Here is a 21,034-nt window from a genome sequence, read left to right as displayed (position 1 = left end):
CTGCCAAGCAGGGTAAAGTAAAGAAAACTGTGAAACATTAGCAAAAATTGGGGGTGACCATAGTAAGCAGATCCTACTCTCCTTCAAAGCCCCTCAACGCAGTTACATTAAACTAACCTTGACCAGTTGAGACTTCATGCTCTAAGTGGAAATATCTGGAGAGTCCATCTGCATTGGCATGGTCTACGTTCCACTGGATAGTCCATTCCCTGTAGGGTAATGGACCACCTCAAAAGTTTGGGGTTTTCACCCTTCATCTGTTTTAGCCACAAGAGGGGCTTATGGTCAAGTCAAGTCAAGTCAGAGAATTTGTATAGCGCACTACCTACCCAGAGGGTCTCAAGGCGCTTAGAAATGGGAGGAGGATTACTTGTCAAATATCCACGTTTTAAGTTGCTTTCTGAATGCTAGGTGGTTCTGGGTGAGGCGAAGGTAAGCGGGGAGTGAGTTCCATGTTCAGTCTGAACAGTGAAGTGAGGGCCAAACAAGTATGGCCTCAGCTTCTTCAGAGCCCAAACCACAGCAAAGGCCTCCTTCTCTCAATAGCTGACCAACATTTCTCTCTAGGGGTCATCCTTCTGCTAATGAAAGCTACTGGCTGGTCCTGATCTTCATCATTCAATCGTGATAACACAGACCCTACCCCCAACTCATATGCATCTGTTTGGACAATGAATTTTTGGGAGTAGTTAGGACTCTGCATAATGGGAGCAGTGCACATGGCCTGCTTCAGGTCATCAAATGCCTTTTGACAGCTAATTGTCCGCTAATCTTTCTGGGGCATTCTTTTGGAGGTTACGTCATTCAGGAGTGTCACAATGGATCCATACCCCTTGAAAAATCTTCTGTAGAACCCAGTCATGCCCAAGGAACCTCTGACCTGAGTCTGGGTAGTTGGAGCAACCTAGTCCATAATGGTCTGGATTTTGTTCTGTAATGGTTGAAACTGGCCATTACCCACAAGATGGCCCATGTACACAACCTGACTCTGCCATAGCTGGCACTTAGTAGCCTTGATAGTTAGGCCTGCTTTCTGCAGGGCCTCCAAAACATTTCTCAGGTGGACCAGGTGATCCTCCCAGGTGGGGCTAAAGACAGCAATATCACCTAGATATGATGCACTATAGTCTTCCAGGCCTGCTAGGACTTTGTTCACCAACCTTTGAAAAGTGTCAGGTGCATTCTTTAAACCAAAGCGCATCGCCACAAATATGTAGTGCCCACTAGGGGTAGAAAATGGTGTCTTAGGAGTTGCTTCATCAGCTAGTCTGGTCTGCCAGTAGCCAGCTGTCTGAGCAAATGTGCTCAGAAACTTGGCTGAGGCCAAAGTATCTATGTGCTCATCTGCTCTGGGTATTGGATAAGCATCAGTCCTAGTGACTGCATTGAGACCCCTGTCATGTACACAAAACCTCATCTCTCTCTTACCACCTGGGGTGTGAGGTTTATGTACCAAGACCACTGGACTAGCCCAAGGGTTATCTGAGGGTTCAATAACTCCCAATTCCAACATTTTCTGGACTTCAGGCCTAATACAGTCCCTGATATGGTCAGGTTGCCTGCAAATCTAATGTTTAACAGGCAGACTGTCCACAGTGTGAGACGTTGGCCTTCAAGGACACTGGTTTCCTAACACAGAACCTATCAGTCCGCTCACTTGTTTTTAACAAATACAGGTTGGTCATTATTAAAATAGGTATAAAGACTACAACCTAGTATTTTTTTAAACTGCACTTATTATCACCACATTTTGATGTGGGCACTGTTGCATTCACCACATCCTGCTCCGCTGTAAACAGGTGTTGTAGCACGCTGGGGAGGTACTAGACCACCCCAGCGGGGACCCCATGATGAAGCATGTCACCAGCTAGTGGTGAGTGAGGGTCCTTCTACAAAAGGGAGATCCCTGTCCTGTTTTACAATGTGGGATACAGGTGCCCAGTTGTAGTTACAACCCAGCAGGGGTAGGTGTTTGCTATTCCTGTGAGATGTGTGTTTTTCCTCGACACATTGGGTTTTATAGACATATTGTTTTTGTGGCTTAGTATTTTAGTTTGAGCACTGTGCTATCCACTCCTTTGTTGTTATTACATAATCATCAGCACCCTCTTCTCTAACAGTGAGGAGCTTGTCTCTACCTTTGTCTGCAAAGGAGGGCCACATGATAGCTGCCAACTGCTCATGGGGATCTTCTGAACTTTACAGGCCCTTTCCAGTGCAGTTATCCATTTGTGGCTGTCATCCCCACTCTGGTAGGGAGGGACAATCTTCTTTAAATTCCTATGGTGAAGAGATCTCTCTCTACCACTAGGGAAGATGCTGCCACCATGGGAATCTAGTCCCATCTTCTGTCTAGCTCTTTGGAGTTCTGGGGATTCCCTATCTAAGGCTACTTGCTGTCTTCTGATTCTAACCTCATACTTCAGCTGCTTTTCTCTCTTCTCCTGGGAGGTGTCCCTCCTGTGAGAAGAGACAGAGGTTCCTATAGATACACCAGAATGTTCAGACTCCAAAGAGGGAGATCTGGGCCTTGTAGGCATACCTCTAACTCTTGCTGGTGGAACAAAGATAGGGCCCTCATGGCATTCATCCTCATTGCCAAGAGGAGCTGCATTATCCAGGTCAAGGTCATTGTCACCATCCTGGTCAGCATCAGAAGTCTGGTCCTGGTCATCCTCACCAGTGGGCCTTTCCTCACCTGCTGCCCCACCCACTCTGTCTACCCCTTCAGGCACTGTAGCACCTCCTTGAGGCGTTGGGTGTTGGCAATTTTGCCTGTGATCTTTCTCCTAGTAGTACACAATGCTCTCATTTCTAACAATGGGAATGTGCTATACTTGGATGCCAGTACAGTACTTACATCTGGCAGGGACCCACTGGTTCCTGGCCTTGAAGACATCACTAGTGAGGTGTGGTGTGTGCACCTACCTACTTTAGCATGACCTACTAAACTCTCTAGAGTTGCAGAAAGGGTGTGCTAAGCCCTTGACACACAACTCTGAGTTCAGTAGAACTTACTGTATTTTAAACTTGTATTATATGTACCTCAGGTACCTTTTGTGGTTTTCAGTTAGTCAATTCACTCAAAATTATCTGGTAAAACAAAGGCAAGCTTTAATCCCAACCGCTGCACACCAATGTGAGAAGTTGGCCTGGCATATACTGTCCACTAGTTATAGTGGGCACCTTGCACCAATCCAAACAACCACTTATTGATGATAGGTTAAAGACAACCTTAATTGAAAGCTATCCTAGTGGTAGCTATGTAGAGCAGCCTTCAGGCTAAGTATTGAAGGAATGTTAAGCAGTTTCTTTTACCAGTCTATAATCTCTAGAATGACCAAATGAAAGGAGAACCACACCAGGTATATATATAAAAGATATGTATTTATTCTAAACACACCTTGCTAGTCTCTTTATGAGGCTAGAGGTCAAAACACATAAGTTACACTTATTAACATAAAGTAAATTAGCACAATATACGTTGAGCCCTAGGGGTGTACCAAACTATATATTAAGACAGTGGTATAGGAACCACAACTTGAATAGACACAGGGCCTAGAGCCAAAGTAGTGACCCATGGAGAACGCGTGCATTGTGAGAACACAGCCGCAAATAACCGTTAGCTTCTATGGGGAAAGTCGCCATTGGAAATTTCAATATTAGGGACACTTAGGAGAGGACTTTGAGCAAATCCATTCAGACTTAAGGGGTTCTAAGGCCAACACCCACAGGAAAACCGGAGTACTTGAGTTACCTCACCCAGGGAAGCCGGGTGCATAGGTGTCTTTTGGTATCGGGAATAGTCGACGTTTTCAATGGCGATCTGCATCAAAGTGCTGCTGCCGTCGAAGTGGAAAGTGTTCGGTGTGATACAAGCCGGAATCAAAGATTAGAAGAACCTCAAAGCATAGGGGACAGAGAATGGGTCACTTGCCAGTGAACAGGGGCACGATAGTCAAATGCCCACCAATGTTGAGTGATTTGAGGTGAAAGAGCTGAAGCTTGACTCTTTAGCCACGGGGACCAGAAGGTGTCGATGACAACCAGGATCTGGAATCGAGCTGCTCCTTAAAGGATGTCGAGTGCTGCTGTGTCTTTGACCAGATTGGAACGAACAAGCCTTGGCAACAGAAACGCACACAGAAAATAAAGAAATGCTTTGTTGTGGACCAGCAAAGTCTGAGGGAATCACCACACGGTGGGGAGTCAGTGCACATCTGAAGCAACCAGGGAAGCCCAAGTAAAATCAGAGTTGCCTTCACAGGGACCCACAAGTTGATGGACCAGGGATCGCAAAGGAGCCTCAAGCGGAAATTCAAGATGCGGGCTCATGGAACACTCGTAGAGTGTAGGCCCACAATTTTCACTGCAAAAGGGCCTCTAAGCTTGGGCTACAAGTAAAAGTAGATGTCGAGAAGTTATTGCACTTGCGAATGTGCACAGTGTCCAATGGTTCAAGTTCCACGTCACTCACGAGGGCTGCTGGTCTCAGCTTTGCTGGGGACTTGGGTAGGTCTCTGAGAAGTCTAGAAATCCACCTCTGGTGTTGCAAAGTTGTCGGCGTCCAACGGGAGCTTCGGTGATGCAGACCGGCAAGATGCATCTTTGGTGCCTGCCAAGCAGGGGAGTCACTCCTTTACCCCAAGAGAGATTCTTCCTTCCTCTAGTCTTGAGTTGAGTGTTGAAGGTCCAGGATTCAGTTTCAGAGTTTAATCCAGGTGTAATCTAAAATCCTGTTGCCAGGGGTTCTTTACTTATACCTAAGAAAGGGGTTAGACTAACTCTGTGGACCCACCTATGGTAGGGTTTGGAAAGAGGGGTGGCTACACCCATTTCCTTTGTCCAGTTTCTTGCCAGACCAGGGGCTGGTAGCCTCTGCAAACAGTTTGAACTGGGCAATGCACAGGGACACCAAATGTGCCACCAATGCAGATTTCAAAGCACTCTTAGAGTGCACCCACCCAGCCCCAATCCACTAAGGCCTGTCTGGGAGGTGGTTACACTTTCCTGTGTTGTAAATTGACAGCAATGGGTTAGCATTAGCAGAAGCCATCCTGTATTTAGAAGTTATCTTATCCGCTTTGTGAAAGCCATTTTGTATTTCTGGCAGCCATTTTGTTTGCCATGTGCTCGCCAAGTGCTCTGTCCTACCTTTTTGTTAACATCTCTTGAAATCTGCCTAGAGACAAACCATATTCAGCATCTTCCACCTTCGCACATGCCCAGAAGAGCCTAGCTAGTAAAATGCACCTGCTTCTCTTGTATAACTGTCAGGCTGTTTATGCTGCTCTATGGAGAAGTAACTCTCCTCCCACTTTGTTGAACAAGCAGATCTTGTATGCCCATCTTAGTCATTTTGCATGCTTACATGAGCCAGGACTGCCCCTTGGTGTTCTGCTTAGTATGTAACCCTAAGCATATATAAGGCCTCTGTTTTCTGTACTCCTCCGACTGCCTCATTCAGTTGCTAAGGCTTCTGTGTGACGTAGTCTCACTCATTTGAGGTTAATAAAGATGTACTTTTATATTTCAGCTTCTGTGCCAATTTCTTCTTTGTTGGTTTAAAAGGACTAAGTATCAGTGAGACCCCTGAGAATGTATTTTGATTTCATGACCTGTGACAGGAAACCTATTGTCCAGACCTCCCCTGCTGGAGTTTCGGTCAGCAGCAGGAGGCCAGACTTGTGTCTGTGGCTGCAGCATCTATTTTGTGCTGCCAGGGCTCTTTTAAACTGGTACAGGGTATACCGGTGTGTACATGTCTCTCCCTCTAGAAGGGTGGAATTCTACCCTCGCCACCAGGACTGGCGGGGGGGGGGGATTCCAAAGTGTTTGACAACAAACAAGACATGTTTCAATGCAGTCATTCCAAAGTTAGCGTTTACCGCAAGGTTATGATGCACTTAAGAGTATATGGTCTGGCTGCATCATAGAACAGCCTCAGAGAATAGGCTCTGAATGCTGCAGAGGGGCCCTGCTCATGCATGGGCACCCTCTCACACAAAACGAAGCACCCTGCCTTCAGGATTGATAAGGCCTGCCATAGGGGTGACTGATAGGTTTCTATGTACAGTGATTAAAGGTAGATATAGGTAACTTATATCTAAGTAAGGGGTGCATGCACCACCTACCCAGGCTGCAGTAGCAGTCCGGTGGTGTCATTTTGGAAAGCTTCCCAGGGGTGGCATAATACATGCTGCAGCCCCTGGTAGGCATCTGGGGTACCTATGCCCTTAGTACCTAGTATACTAGGGACTCCAACTGACTAGATGAAGGTTTATTTGTTAAATGGGTAGACTGCATGTAATGCTGTAAATCTTCTGGACTTTTTGTAGTAACCTGGTATAATTATACGATAATATGTTTCAAGGTTCAAGCTTAGATTTAAGGATTGGACTGGCAGGTATCTTATTTTTCAAAATAGATGTATTAAATACATATGTGCCATGGGATAAGCTGTTATCAATTTCAAAGTGTATAATTCTTTTTTTCTCTACTTGATGGTTTGCTGAGGTGTAAATATAAGACCCTGGTCGCTACTAATGTCCCACAACCGCGGTACATGTCACTGTTTGTATATATGCTTGGTTCGCAGTCCTCAAACGATATTTACTACCCTGGAATGTCAGAATTGAAATGGGCGGAGACCAGTGGCGTCTTTAGATATATTCATTCGTCCATAAGCCCGGCTACAAAAAGTCCAGAAAGATTTACAGCATTACATGCAGTCTACCCATTTAACAAATAAACCTTCATCTAGTCAGTTGGAACATTTTCCAACCATCCTACATGTAAGTAAAGCCCCATATATTTGGTTCTGCAAATAGACAGTTTCCTGATGAAGGCAGCAGTGCCGAAACGCGCGTAGTTCCTATTCTGCCGCTTGCCGTCATCAAATTATTCTTTGTCTTTCATGAAATTTCTGTTTATTGATCAATATTTTTCTGATTTGAGTTGAATATACATGTATATAATTGGAGAGTATAAAATATGGATATACATGCATAATTTTATATATGTGTTGAATTTACACAGTTGAAGATGAAAAGAATGAGTCATATCATGAATTAATATAAAAAAGAAATGAAAATAAAATAAATATATATTTTTCTATATCATGCTGTAGATTATTTGTATTTGCACCTAGAATATATATGTACTCCTAACTGAAAATATATGACTAGCGCTGTGCTCGTTTAGCTTGTAAACCGACCAAGAATTGACTTTGGCGCCGCTCTCTCAGCTCTATATTGTAGCGCGACATTTGCTCTCTGTACCTGCTGGCGATTTAACAGGACAGTAGGCGCGCTGGTCCATTTGCTGCCCCTGCCTCACTTTCCCTTTGACCCTCCATTTTGTCTGTAGCAGTTCCCTGGCCCGCCCCTCCTCCCCGCTGCCGCCTCCCTGCTGCTGCCCCTCCCACCCACGAATAGAGGGCTCACCACCTCCTCTGACCCTCTGTGACCGCCCGGACTTGTTCCTGAACGGTCGCTCCCTCCCTCCCCGCTGGTCTCACGCACTGTGGGCGCTGCTGATCTCACTTGGTATCGTTACTTGAGATTCTGAAATTGACTCGCTTGTTTACCAAGAGCCTCTGTATTTGACTAGCGCTGTGCGAGAGCCTCTGTAATTGACTCGCTTGTTTACCAAGAGCCTCTGTACCTGAATAGCGCTGTGCGAGAGCCTCTGTAATTGACTCGCTTGTTTACCAAGAGCCTCTGTACTTGAATAGCGCTGTGCGAGAGCCTCTGTAATTGACTCGCTTGTTTACCAAGAGCCTCTGTAATTGACTAGCGCTGTGCTCGTTTAGCTTGTAAACCGACCAAGAATTGACTTTGGCGCCGCTCTCTCAGCTCTATATTGTAGCGCAACATTTGCTCTCTGTACCTGCTGGCGCTTTAACAGGACAGTAGGCGCGCTGGTCCATTTGCTGCCCCTGCCTCACTTTCCCTTTGACCCTCCATTTTGTCTGTAGCAGTTCCCTGGCCCGCCCCTCCTCCCCGCTACCGCCTCCCAGCTGCTGCCCCTCCCACGCTCCGCCCTCTCCACTCTCCATTAAATGCCTGATGTTCCAACGCGCAGCGTCCACGCGCTAGGCCGCGCCGAAGGTGCGCCAAAGGTAAGCCCGTCTACGCCCGTCCGCGCCTGGACCGCGCCCAGCACCAGACCCCCTGGCCCTCACATTGCCCAGCCCTCCCGCATTACTTACGACGCCTCCACCCTCCTAGCCCTTAACCCCGGCCGCTCCCCCAACTGCGTCCAAGCCACTCCTGGACTCACCCATGGACCCTTCTCTTGCAACTCCTGCAAGTTCGACGGCACCAAAACCTGCCCCTCATCTACCAACACCAATCAGAGACCTGACACCAACCACCTAAAATGCATCCTGCTCAACACCCGCTCGGTCCACAGACACGCCATCGACCTCTGGAATCTACTCGACACCATCTCACCGGACGTCGCCTTCCTAACAGAAACATGGATGAATGCCTCTTCAGCCCCAGACATCGCCATTGCCATCCCGGAAGGATACAAGATCATCCGTAAGGCCCGCATCGAGCAAACAGGAGGAGGCATCGCTATCGTCCATAAGAACTCCATCCGCATCTCAACCAGCTCAGACGTCAACCTTGCCAGCGCCGAACACCTCCACTTCCAGATCCACACCGACCCCAAGACCACACTCAGAGGCACCCTCCTCTACCGACCACCAGGACCCCGTGCACAATTCAGTGACAACATCACTGACTTTATCACCCCACACGCCCTCCCCTCCGAGGAATACATTCTATTGGGAGACCTCAATTTTCACCTGGAAAAGAGGAACGACAGCAGCGCCACCACCCTTCTGGACAATCTTGCCAACCTCTGACTCAAACAACTGGTCACTACCCCCACCCACATTGCAGGTCACACACTCGACCCTATCTTCACTTCCAGCAAACACGTCTCTTTCAGTCACACCACAGCTCTTCACTGGACGGACCACAGCTGCGTTCACTTCACTTACAATAAGACCACAATCCACAACCATCCTCAACCCACCATGCGAAGAAACTGGAACAAAATCACCATCGACCAGATCTCCTCATCGCTTCTTCTAAACCCCCCCACCCACTCCTCAAACCCCGACCAAGCAGCCATTAACCTCACCCAATGGATATCCAACAGCGCTGACATCCTAGCACCGTTGAAAAAACGTCAAAGGAAACCAGGCAGCAAAAACGCCTCCTGGTTCAACGATGATCTTAAGAAATCGAAGAAACACTGTCGCTCCCTTGAGAAGACCTGGAAAAAAGACCCAAACACCTGCACCAGGGACGACTTCAAAAACGCCACCCGCATACACCACCAACTAATCCGGTCTGCCAAGAAAACCGCACTCAAAGACCGTCTAACAACGCCCACATCTGCAAGGAGTTATTCAACATCGTCAAAGAATTCACCAACCCATCATCCAACTCCAACGACATCACCCCCTCCCAAGCCCTCTGCGACTCCCTAGCTTCCTTCTTCCACAACAAAATCGCAGACATCCACAAATGCTTCGACAACCGACCCGGAGACCAACCCACCCAATCTTCTGCAGGATCTTCACCCCCCTTGAACATCCTTAATGACTGGAACCCAATCTCCACTGAGGACACCATCCGCCTGATGAACTCCATCCACTCAGGATCCCCAACTGACCCATGCCCTCACCACATCTTCAACAAAGCAGACTCCATCATAGCACCATACTTCCGAGATGTCATCAACTGCTCCCTCAACTCCGCCACCTTCCCGGAAAGCTGGAAACACACAGAACCCAGCGCCCTTCTGAAAAAACCCACAGCTGACCCCACCGAACTCAAAAACTACCGCCCCATCTCGCTTCTTCCATTCCCGGCCAAAGTCATCGAGAAAGCTGTCAACAACCAACTCGCCTCCTTCCTCGAAACCAACAAATCCCTCGACCCTTCACAGTCCGGCTTCCGAGCCAAACACAGCACTGAGACCGCACTTATCGCAGCAACAGACCACATTCGAACTCTACTGGACAATGGAGACACAGTCGCCCTCATCCTCCTCAACCTCTCTGCTGCCTTCGACACAGTCTGCCATAGCACCCTTCTACAACGACTCAGAAACGTAGGAATCCAAGGAAAAGCACTGGAATGGATCACCTCGTTCCTCACCGGAAGAACCCAGAGAGTCCGCCTCCCACCATTCAAGTCAGAGGCCTCTGAAGTCATCTGCGGCGTGCCACAAGGATCGTCACTCAGCCCCACCCTCTTCAACGTATACATGAGCCCCCTTGCGGCCATCGCTCGACAACATAATCTCAACATCATCTCCTACGCGGATGACACTCAACTGATCCTATCACTCACCAAAGACCCTAACACCGCCAAAACCAACTTACACGAAGGAATGAAAGAAGTAGCCGAGTGGATGAAGCACAGCCGTCTGAAACTGAACTCAGACAAAACAGAAGTCCTCATCTTAGGCACCTCCCCCTCCGCTTGGGATGACTCTTGGTGGCCAGAAGCCCTTGGAAAAGCACCCATCCCGACGGACCACGCACGGAACCTGGGCGTCATCCTGGACTCCTCACTCTCGATGACCAGACAAGTCAACGCCGTTTCATCATCTTGCTTCAACATTCTTCGCATGCTCAAAAAAACATTTCGCTGGATGCCCACCGAAACTAGAAAAACGGTCACCCACGCACTGGTTACGAGCCGCCTGGACTACGGAAACACACTATACGCCGGTACCACCGCAAAACTCCAGAAAAAACTCCACCGCATCCAGAACGCTTCAGCCAGGCTCATACTAGACATCCCGCGTAAAGAACACATCTCTGGTCACCTGAAAAACCTCCACTGGCTCCCCGTAAATAAGAGGATTACTTTCCGCCTCCTAACCCACGCACACAAAGCACTTTACGAACTTGGACCCGAATGCCTCAACACACGATTGTCCTTCTACACCCCCTCCCGTCAGCTACGATCCTCCAACCAAGCCCTTGCCACTGTACCTCGCATCAACAAAACCACCATGGGAGGTAGATCCTTCTCCTACCTGGCAGCTAAAACCTGGAACTCACTTCCCACTCACCTTCGCCTTACTCAGAACCACCTAGCATTCAGAAAACAACTTAAAACTTGGATTTTCGACAAGTAATTCCCCACCCTTCCTCTAGCGCCTTGAGACCCTATGGGTATGTAGCGCGCTATATAAATCTCTTGACTTGACTTGACTTGACTGATTTACCTAATGAGTATTGCCAATTCCTGCCATAAGTCTAACTTCAGGCTTCCATGGGAGCCCATTATTATTTATTATATATATTTATTGTTATGTATTTTGCTTTCTGAGGGGGACTTCCCGGGCTTGGTCCCTGAATATGAGGCACTAGCACAATCTTCCCCCAGGGGTGTCACCTTGACTACATGTTAAGTGTTATTACTACAGGGTTGTTTTCTACATTTTACATTTCCACCATTCTCACTGGTGGTAGTATTAAGGCATGCCGCACCCTCCCATTTTCTTTCTAAGCATGACAGTTTCTTCATAATGCCCTCTACCCCAAATTTCAGGCAGTTAATTAACTCTACTCTTAATGTATCAAAAAGGGTAGCAATATGAGTTAAAATTAATCCTTGGCCATTGAGTTGTTTTCAGTCTGAAGAGGCAGCTGCTCCTCCATAATTGGATGACTTCTAGCCCCCTCTTGTGTAACCAAATCCTTATTATTCAGTCCCGGGTTGGCACCCTTCTTCCTGTTTTTCTTTACTGGTGCAATAACGGACTCCTTAGGGGAAGTTATGTCCGGGCTACCATCGAGTCAAGTTAGTGGTTCCTGACATGTGTTCAGCAGAATGTTCCTGTCACAAATAGAGCCACTGGCCCCCATTGCAGATTCAACAACTACTTCAGGTCCTACAGTTGCGTTGGACGGTTGGACTACAGCAACGCATTCAATATAAAATCCCTATTAATATACTGTTGAATAACCTGGGTATGTTCTTGGATTGCACTTATATAATTTGGTGTAAATTAAATTCAAAGGGGATATGTTGTCATCTTCCATTTCAGCTAAGTGTATTTTTTCTTAGTGATATGTACCTGGACTGTGTGAGACCACCTGATTCCTTGGTAAGGAAGGTGCTGAATGCATGTGCGGTGACTATCATATCCCAGAGAGTGTGGCTGCAAAACATACAGATTAGACATCAATGGGCTCTCTGTCTGAGTTTCACAGAGCCTGCAGGAACAAGGCCTTTTACCTTCACTTACAGTGCTTACACTTAAAGCGGTGCATCGCTTACTCCTTGGTAGTGATTTATTGAAGAATACAAGTTCTCAAATGGTTTTATTGCAAGGAGTCCACTTGAATGACAAATATATGTCAATGTATGATCTCCATAGTAAGGGTAGTTTGGTTCCTACTGGGTTTAGAAGTTTTAGTTTAACTCGTAGATCATTGAAAGAGTTACAAATCATGTGATTGTGTGCATATTCTGGGCAGCTAAGGATCTTCATATGGTATTATAAATTCTTAGGTCCCTATTTAGCGTATCGGCAGACTGTTACTCAGACAAGAAAGTGGAAGATGTCTCATCGGCCGCCTTACTAGTACATTATAGTTAATGACTTTGTAAGCCCAGCAGAATGGACATAACTGTGTTTTGATAGACTACCCTGTTCACCAAAATCTAAATATGGCCATTAGCTTGAACACATGTGCCAAACAAGCATTTGCAATGCAATAGGTCTCGCATTAGGAAAGTTTGAGCTATTGGTCTTGTAAATGACAATGTTTTTATTATTGAAAATAGCTACATTAATAGCTTTGTCATTTACAATGCCAATAGTTATAACTATCGCAAATGTGACACCTATAGCATTTGTAATGCAACATGTTTTGTATTTACATGACTTAGATGTTTTGATATTACAAATAACAATGTTTTTTTTTTTTTTAAATAATTAATACTTAAATAAAAGTGATTGTAATTTATAATGTCAATAGCTTAAACTTTTGTAAATAACTTTTGTGAAGATTATGTTCAGTGTATTTTATTGTGACGAAAATCCAAGAACAGAAGTGAAATATTAACATCTTTTTGTGACATTTGGAATAAAGCTTGAGACATTGAGAGAACATATTTGAACCAGTGATGCTGTGGTGACGCTGAGTGGTGCTGTAGTTGTGCTGAGTGATGCTGTGGTTGCGCTGAGTGATGCAGTGGTTGCGCTGAGTGATGTTGTGGTTGTGCTGAGTGATGCTGGGTTGCGCTGAGTGATGCTGTGGTTGCGCTGAGTGGTGTTGTGGTTGCGCTGAGTGGTGCTGTGGTTGCGCTGAGTGATGCTGTGGTTGCGCTGAGTGATGCTGTAGTTGCGCTGAGTGATGCTGTGGTTGCGCTGAGTGGTGCTGTGGTTGCCCTGAGTGGTGCGGTGGTTGCGCTGAGTGGTGCTGTGGTTGCACTGAGTGATGCTGTGATGGTGTTGAGTGGTGCTGTGGTGGTGCTGAGTGATGCTGGGGTGGTGCTGAGTGATGCTGTGGTGGTGTTGAGTGGTGCTGTGGTGGTGCTGAGTAATGATTTGGTGGTGCTGTGGTGGTGCTGGGGTAGCGGTGAGTGATGATGTGGTGATGCAGAGGGCAGAAAGGCACAAAAAACGAGTCTAACATTTTGGTTTATTTTTATGTAGTACACTTGCAATAGTGTGGTAGCGCTGGGAGTGAAAATGTCAATTCCAAATCTACGTTGAAATTAGACACCCATAAATAAGATTTGCTGCTGCAGAGAAATGAAGCTCCTTGGTGCTGTGCCAGACCCGGATATTTTGGAACATTTTGGAACTACCTGAACATCCAATGGCTTTTGCCCACTATGTTGTACATGTGCGCTGTAAAGCCGATCACTTGTCCCCAGTTTGACCTTCTTTTTGCCAGACCCCAATCTGCAGCTTGCTTCTTCTGATGCTGTGGGTGGAGAGCAGACCTCAATAGAGCAGCCAGACACACTCTCCAAGCAACCTTTCATCAGTAAATTACAAACACAGGCAGCTGACAACGCCAATAGTCCTGACTTGTCGTTATGATGCACTTGTTGTATCATATATCTAGATGCAAAGACAGAAACAGCAAAATACAAGTCAGGCGGCACACTATGCTGAGCACAGATTTTAGCTCATGCGTTTTTTTAGCCACACCCCTAATTACATTGGCCACACCCTTTGAGAGACCCCCAGTTTTTTCATCCCACTTAAAGCCCTGGCCACATGACTAGTAATTGAGTTTTGTTAATGCATGCAGCCACTGAGCTACTCTGACAGAGAGAAGAATACCTGAATGACCAGTTTACTTTAGATTTACTGCAAGTCATTTCCCGCTAGTCCTTGGCATTATATTGGGACAAAAGTCCTCCTTGACTCAGGGGACGTTTCACATCCGAACAAATGAAGAGATGTCTGAAGCATTTAAGGAGTGATGTGGAGCTTCTTTATAGAACACTTAAGTAGATCGCCTGTATGCTGAAGTCACTCGAGCATGCGCAGACTGCTGTAGGCATCTTCAGGGTGCACCAGCGAAAGTGTTTGAGTGTTTATTGCTAAAGCACTCAGAAAAGCTGTGCTTCACTGAGAATATTAGGCAAGAAGGGCCAAATTACGAATAAGTACAAACACTTCAATGGTTTTAAATTTGGCATATCACTGTTGGACATTCTGATACGTGATTTAGGGTTTAAAGCCACAACAGAATCTCCAAAACATTACTTTAGCCCATTGATTTAAAAACAAAAATAGAAAAGGACGATAATACATGTAGAATTAATTGCCGGTCCCCCTGAGATGGAGGCTTCATGTTTTAAAACTCACTTTGATAACTGCAAACCTTAAGCTAAAGCTAATATAACTTTTAATTCACTAGCTAAGCTCTTTAAGATTCGGTTAAAAGGTACATGTACATTGTCAGTGGAGTCAATAACATTCCCTGAGGTGCAGTACCCTGACATTCAGTTATGAGAGTATACATTTTCGTTACGTCAGAATTAGTAAGAGACCACTGGCTTTTTAGTAGTGTGCACGGCCTCCTTGTTGTCATGCAGCAAGGCAACTGTGCTGCTAGAGTGCTGTGGTGTGTCATAGCATTCGCCTAATACCAGGAAAGGTGAAGCAGCGATCAGGAAGGGGGGGGGTTAAGGTGCAAAGCGGGAGGGTGTTGGGAGACCGAGGACAGTACAGGCGCCTTCCGAAAATAACGTCATGTCAATAAAAATGCACAAAAAGACAAGTGAAATAGAAAAAGTGGAAGGAGATTCAATAGAGCACATCTGCAAATCGGTAAAATGCATATAATCGAGCAAATCAAAAAACACACTAGATAACACTGATGACAGCACGCGGCATGATTCATTTGAGATATAATGTATATATAAACGATTTTGCAGAAGTTCCTCAGAAAAGGTTCAGCTCCATTTCAGAAGATATCCGAGCTTTATTGGCTTTCAAAAATGTGGATAAAATACGCATTCAGATGATATAACACCAATAATTACAGACCGGTTTACAGAAGGGAACCTTCCAAAAAGATAAGGAAGAGTACAACCACTTCAAAGAGGTTTTTTGTGTCCTCCGTATTAGTTCTAGCACGAAAGCCTCCATTTTCCCACTCACAAGAGTGAAGGAGGCAACAGCTGCATTTGTTTTACATTTAAAATAACAAAGAGGATCACACAGCCACTCGGTGGGTGAAAAAATGCCGTGCAGAAGTCATCAAGCCCGCTTCTGTATGCAAAGCAAAAAAAAAATACGCAGGAATGAACAAGCTCCACACAATTGATAAGATAGCAATAATAAAGAACAAGTTCTATGAAGGACACAGACAAGGATTAGGCTTGTTTATAGCAGTAACCGCTCGGGGCAGTGTTTCTTCACAAAAGTACTCAATCCAGGAATGCATGTGCCACGAGTGCTGTGAGGGGGCTGGGCAAGCAGCAGATGGTCCTGTTTATGACCTGCGGAGGCGTGAAGTGGATGGTGGCAAATGGACTCAAAGCGCCGGTCGCTTTGATGTTCTTGGCTTGTCTTGCTTGGTGGGGGAGCCGATTTCTGTGCACGCGCATTTCACGTGAACTGCATGGAATCCACAGTGTTCAAAAGAGTTTGTTTCCCTTGCAATAGGTCGAACTATTAATCCCTGCGGGATTTAATAGTCTCGACCTAAAAATGGGAACTCCGATGCGCTCTCACAAATAAAATGCACTGAGACGCGCAAGCATAAGTAGCACATACACAGATTCTGGCCCCTCAAAAATACATAAGTGCACTTGATGCACACCCAGATAGAGTCAACAAAAACTGACATACACACAAAGCACACGGACAGGGTCTGATGGGCAGATATGTCACAGTGCGTCCGCAGTGGCAGCTACTGTTACACATGTGGAGCAAATGCACGCACTCAGAGTGCTTTGAAGAATGTGCTTTATGTATATAGATTTTTTTTTAAACTCCCTCATAGCGCTGTACAAAACCTTTAAGTTACCCTAATCACCAAAACACCACAACACGTCACACAACATCTAGAAAGCAGGGCATCTCTACCAGGCTGTGTGTTGCACGGGGATAGCAGCCAGCCTGCAGACATCAAATGCAGAAATATCAAGGTACAGCCGGTGGCCGGGATGAGGAGCTATGATGACGCCAGGGGAAGCCTCGAGCAGCAAAGCATAGTGGAGATGAGCTAACCCATATGGGACTGGCTGAGGAGCGCAGTATCTTCCCCATCTCCCACTCCTAAAGCTCTGCAGTGAGGGAGCAGTTGCTCGCTTCCGTCAGCAGCAAAAAAAACAAGAAGACCCTGGTGCATAGAGCGTATGGGTACGGCTGTGTTAGCATTGATCTCACTTTTTTGAGTGGTTGCAGTTGCAAGACTACAGACGGTGACTGGGCGAGACTGGAGTAACGTCCATACCCTAGAGAGCATGCATGAGTGCCGCGCCATGCAAAACAAAAAACAAAGGCACATGCCAGCACATTAAATGTGGGACAGTGTGTGATAACGTTGCTACAGCAACTTGTTCCCAATGTATCTGCTGAATCTGCAGGTAATACCGATTTGTGTAGTGCCTATCACTTTAATCACTCAACACGCATGTAGTGCAGTGGCTGGCCGTAAAGCAGGGAGGATATGTTTATAAAAAAGAAAGCACAGCGTCTCGCACTTAGACTGTGTTAGCGATTAAAAGTTAAGGGTTGCAGTTGCTTAAAGATAAAGCAAGTAATGTCAAACTTTTACCAAGCATGAAGGCAGCGGTCGGCCGTAAAGCAGGGAGGGAGTGTCTTTAAAAGAGAAAGTGTGGCGGCGTCTATCATTGATCGCCGCACTTAAGTCTGGAAAATAGGACAGGTATGTTGATAAGCCAGATGACTTGTACTGGCTGCAAATAAAACAAAAGAAAACTGTGCGGTCACCATGTTTTGTTTATAATGCACAGCGTGCTGTGCTCACCAGGGCATATTGCATGCAGGAGTGCCACGCCATGCAAAACTAAGGCACGAGGTCACTTAAAGAAACTAATGTAAAAGTGTGAGCAAGTATGAAGCACAGGGGCCGGCTGTAAAGCAGCATAGTGCGTGCAGGTGTGCAGCACCGTGCAAAGCTAAAGAAAGGTGTGTGGTCGGTTAAAAAGAAACTAACTAATTTAAGGAGAAATGGAAGACACGGCCTGAAGGCCGTGAAGTGTGAAGCAGTGGGCGGGGGAGCGGAGCACTTTGAAGTGAAGCTCTCGGAGGCAGGCGGCTCGGGAGCGAGGGAAAAGCGCGTGCTTATGTTCACATGAACTGTTGAAAATCCGCCCGATGGTTTGAGAACTTATTTTGCCGACTAAAATTCTCCTCTATCCATTCCTTGCGGAATGGGATAGGCGAGACCCAAAAAGGCATTTAACTCTTTTAAAGTAGGAGGTGTTCAGGGTAGCACAAGCATAAACATAAATTTAGATTCTGTTCAAAACATATTTATCCAAATGTTTTGTAACTAAATGCATAATTTGGTACTCAAACAATATTTCATAGAAACTAAATCACATTTTTAGAGTGTCTGCGTGTTAATTTGACCTCATATGTAAGATGTTTTTGTAATGATATAAAAGGAGTAAAATATTTTAAGTGTAGGTGGCAGAGGGTAAGAAAGTACCCTTTTACATATCTTATTTGGGCGAATCTTATTACAATGAAGGATACAAGTGGCCCGGTGGTGTCCCAATGTGGATAACATTCCATGCCATTTTAAGAAGGCTGTTATTTACTGACCTGGGGTTAGTAGGTCCAGAGATAAAGGGCACTGCAATCCTTGATTCAGAGAAAACAGACCCTCTTGTTGCTCAATTGGGAGATCAATAAATGCTTCCACCCCAACTCTCCCCTCGCTATTCTGTCCTCAGCCCTTCCATCTGCATCATAGCCTTAAAAATACTGCAGCACCGTTTACCACCTGCCCAAAGCAGGTGATCATGAGGGTCAACTTGGGACTATTATTTCCCTTGGCCGGGAAACAGTATACAGAATTGGACCTGGCAGTCCTGGTTCTACATGTTAGTCCCCATTCTTGGAAGCATAAATTGGTAATCCCCAGATTAGGTGCAGGGATATCAGCTAGAAGCGGAAGTTCCCGATCCCGGGATCCACACAATTAAATTCGGGAAGCTCACAGTGAGGGCCAGAGTCTTTTCAAACACTGTCACTATAAGCAATCACTTCGAATGTTGTATCATTTTGTTATTGTTAGTTCAGAATAATAAACTTATTAAGCAGGAGGCAACAGTTTGCCATTTTTTAAAGAATTGTTGGGCTATGAATAAGGACAAGAAGAATTATTTGCTTTAATATTATTGTATATTGTTACCAAGGGCTTAATTATGCTTTTGTTGTGCGACTCAGGTGACATGTTTTAATTATAAATACAGTTAATAATTATTTTATTTACTTCAGGTAAGTATCCAACCCTTTAGGGCTGCATATCTGAATTATATTAGGAACATGCACATCTGACTTATATCAGAAACATATAATTAAGTGCTTGTACAACTGAAATAAGACTAGATTAATATTAACTTTTTATGCAACACATAGGAATAGCTATCTCGTAGCTTACTAGGAGCATGCATGAGTTTCTTGTAAACAGCAGAAATATATTTCTTGTAAAACAGTACATGGCCATGCCTTACAAGCTAAAAAGAATTTACGGATTTGGGCCTCAAGCAAGAGAGCTGGGTGAGCTAGAACTTAAAAGCACTGGCTTCACACCGGAGTGCTACCTCTCAGCTTACTCTGCACAAGATCATGCAATTGAAGTGCAAAGGTTCACACCATCAGCCCCCAAGGAGTCGGTAACTTCTTACTTTTTGCCCTCCCTATATTTCCTAACAGCTTTCCATCACCCCTGCTTAGTTTCCAATGAATGAATGATGCACCCAGGATCCAAAGTTCAGATTTCACTTGTGTTGCTTAATTAATTGTATTTGTTTTTTATTAGGTCTCATGGAGTACTGCGCACATGCGCAGTCGAGCTCACGAGACTGTGGGTTTTTAGGTGAGTTACACTAGCTGGCTTTAAGTCCCGCCCCTCTTTTACATTGGCTGGCGTCACCGTTTAGGGTAAACGGTGGCCAGCCATTGGAAAAGAGAGTCCTCTGACGTACCCTTTTCTCTTTGTAGTCCCTCCCATTTGGACGGACTTCCCCGTCTCACTGCTGTCGTAAACGGTTTCTTATCTTCTTTATTGGTCCAAACAGATGGCACCATAAAGAAGATAATAAACCTTTTACGGAAGCAGGAAGTGAGGGCAGTCAATCCAAGTGGGATGGCAAAGACAAAACTCTACGTTATGCTGAGCGCTTGTTTAATAGACGCGCGCTCTGTGTGGGCAGCCTGCTGTGAAGTGTGGTGGCGAGATTCGTGGCGAGCGCTTGTTTTTTTACTTTGCCAAATGCACTCACTCGTGTCTTGTGTTCCTGCTCTCGCAGGAATAAAACGTTTCAATTCACAGCTGCTTTTGAATTGTTTGACAGTGACTAGATACGGGGAGCTGTTTATGTGGCGCAGTGGCCACTGCTTCCCAGATGGACACCTCTGTTTACCCCAGGAGGGCTCTGTCTTGAAACCAGAGGCATGGTGCCACGAAACAGCTGTGCGCTGGTGGTGGGCCATGTTTTACCACAGGAACCGTGCCTCTCTCATGGGCAGCCTTAGGCATGTGCAAGATGTGCACCTGCACAGGGCCACCAAACCCCAGTGGCTACCACGCCAATATATATTCTTAATATATTAATCCTCCGATGATGGATGGATACATATTTGCGTGGCGGTCCCTGGCAGGGATTTGGCGGCCTCCAGCTCTGTTCCACCTCCAAACACCCTGATCCCCCCCCCCCTCTTCACTGGCCTCCGCGCACTGCCACACCCGGACCCCTCTTCCGGGGCCCCCTACCTACGCTCCCTGCTTAGGGCCGTCATGAGCCTAGAGCCGCCCCTGCCTCTCTCTACACAGACACATTCTGTTTCTGCAAGCACCATCGGCCACCGATGAAAGGAATAAAACAGGCAACAAATGAAAAGTAACTAAAAGCCGTTCCTACGCCATGACACGTGCAGCCCTCTCTCTCTCTTAACAAGTCGCAGGGCAACTCTGCAGTCCGAGTCTCAGTCCCTTCCTGCTGTCTGTTTGCAATAATGGAACAGGATTGGAGCAAGCACACACCTCACACAGAAAGAAAGGAATTAAAATATATTTTAGTTGTGGGGTCTTGACACGAACTGTCCTCCTGCAGCAGGCCCTGGCTACACTTCTAGTGCTTGTAATTGTACAGAAGGGTGGTTGGGGGTGGGGTGAGATATTTATCTCAGGAGCTGTAAATTCCCCCACAGGAGGACGGCACCTTTATTGCCCCCTTGAAAGGCTGCCCTTTAGTTCACGTCCAGGCCCTGCACGTGGGAGGGGCGGTGGGGAGGTCTCTTTCCTCTTAAATATGCCGTT

This window comes from Lissotriton vulgaris, chromosome 5 (assembly GCF_964263255.1).
Source record: "Lissotriton vulgaris chromosome 5, aLisVul1.2, whole genome shotgun sequence".
NCBI lineage: Eukaryota > Metazoa > Chordata > Amphibia > Caudata > Salamandridae > Lissotriton > Lissotriton vulgaris.
The sequence above is the reverse complement of the archived record's forward strand: the minus strand, read 5'-3'. Positions refer to the sequence as shown.